Consider the following 2,466-nt stretch of genomic DNA (forward strand, 5'->3'; position numbering starts at 1 on the left):
AAAAGGGACGCTGTAGGTTTCAGGGTGAAGATCTTCTCTCACTACTCTAAAGGACCCCTTTGACAATAGGAAACACGTAGACTATTATGGAGATTGATTTTGGAATTTAGATGCACTGCTATCAATTGTGCTTAGCCGTACATGTTCATATCCTTGAAGATGTATCATGGAACTGTTGTAGCCTAAAAGACACAAATTTAATTAACAAGTTAAAAGTACATGAGTCAAAAATGAAAAAGCAATAATTTTCCAAGTAGAGGTTCTAATAGCGGCACAAATCAAGTTACAGAGGGAAGGTAGTTCTTAAAATAAAAGGCCTATTGACTAGCACTTTGTCTGTTATAGTATAAAGGTTAGGAACCACAAGATACAGAGGCTCAACTATGTCACTGCTGCCATTTTAAGGCCTTTGTCAGGTAAAGGAAGTCTTACTCATAAACAGTGCCACCCAAATGTAGTAAAGGAGGTCAGAATTGCTTCCACTGTGGAAAGCTGGGCCACTTTAGTAGACAGTGTCACAGACGAGAACTACAGATAGGCAAGGGAGTAGAGAGGAAGCTCCCACTCACTTGCTTTAAGTGTGGATCTGAACAAGACTTGGCCATCAGTGGCCCATATCAGGTCCACGTGGCTGACAGGACTGACAAGCCCCAGCTCTCAGCTGGAAATAAAGGAGGACGCTTCAGTGATTTAGATCCTCCCAGAAGAGCTGTGGGTGAGCATTGACATTCCTGGGAAGTATATTCATTTTCTCCTGGACACAAGAGCCTACTATTTGGTCCTAAAAGCCTTCTGAGGTTCCAACTCTTCGCACTATTTCTTAGTTGTTGGAATTGACTGAAAACTTCATAAGCAGTTCCTTACTTCACCTCTGCCTTGCATGCAGACTTCCGAGCAGTAAAACAACCCAGTGGTAGATGGAATTTGCTCCAGGATTTAAGAACAATAAATGACAGTTGAGAACTGCATTTCTTGATCTTTTGCAAAAGTGCTTCATGTCCTCCTCATTTTCAGCAAGTATGTTATATGACTAGTGTACATTATTAATAAATTTCCCTCCAATCCTGGCGGCTTCATAAAGAACAGCTTCTTAAATAATTTGTTCAACATACAGATTGAATAGGTATGTAGATAAAATACAACCCTAAAAAACTCCTCTCTCAATTTTAAACCATGCAGTGTTACCCTGCTCTCTTAGCACAACAACCTTCTGGTCCAGGTATAGGTTCCACATGAGCACAATTTAGTGCTCTGGAACTTCCATTCTCAATGCTAGCCATAACTTGTTATCATTCACACAGTCAAATACATTTGCACAGTCAATAAACACAAACAGCACAAATAGGCATTCTTATATTCTTTACATGAGACATGATCCATCTGACATCAACAATTATATCCCTGGTGTCATGGCCTCTTCTGTATCCTGCTTGAACTTCTGACAGTTCCCTATTTATGTACCGTTCCAGCCATTTTAAATGATCTTCAACAGTATTTTGCTTGCACATGATATTAATGATATTGTTCAATATTTTCCACATTCAGATGGACCACCTTCATTGGGAATGGGTACAAATATGAACATCTTCCAATCCATTGGCCAGACATCTCTCCTCCAAGTGTCCTGCCAAAGATTGATGAGTGCATCCAAGGCTGCATCTGTTAATTGAAACAAATCAAATGCTATCACATTGATTCTTGGAGCCTTATTTTGTACCAATGTTTTCAAGGCAGTTTCCACTTCCTACTTCATTACCATTAGCTGCATATTGTACTTCCTGAAATTTTTCAGTGTCAGTCACTTCTTTTTCATACAATGATTTTGTATCTTCCCTCAATCTTCTTTTAATACTTTCTGGGTCCTTCAATATTTTGTCCATAGCATCCTTTATCATTGCACCTTGAGGTTTAAATTTGTTTTTTCAGTTATCTTGGGTTGAGAAATGCACACCAAGTTCTTATCTTTTTATTCTCCTATTCCAGCTTTCTCCACATTCCATTATATTTTGCTTCATCCTCCTGAGCTGTCCTTTATTCTTCCTTCATCTCTTCTTTTTCTGTGGTTTGTTTTCCTTTTTATTTGGCTTCTTAATGCGCCAATGACATTTTTAAAGTCTCTTCTGACATCTACTTTGATAGATGTCAGAATAGGAAGTAGGATTGGCTATCTACTTCTTAAATAATAGTCCTTTCAAAACCCTATGAATATGATAAGAATGAAGATAGTTATAATAGTGTAGTGGCGGAGCCCAGACTGGAAGCCAGTTAAAATAGGGAAAAACAGTAACTGGAACATGAATGTTTGTAACTTGAATTTTGGAAAACTGGAAATTGTTAAAAAATAAATACTATGCTGCATTGAAGAACAAGGAACTCATGCAATATTATTCAAAATGGGTGAACCTGGAGGACATTAATGCTGAGTGAGGTATCTCAGTCACAAAGGGACAAATGCTATATGGTGCC

The sequence above is a fragment of the Elephantulus edwardii genome, unplaced genomic scaffold (assembly GCF_000299155.1).
Source record: "Elephantulus edwardii isolate Elephantulus edwardi_28Jun2011 unplaced genomic scaffold, EleEdw1.0 scaffold00347, whole genome shotgun sequence".
Taxonomy (NCBI): Eukaryota; Metazoa; Chordata; class Mammalia; order Macroscelidea; family Macroscelididae; genus Elephantulus; species Elephantulus edwardii.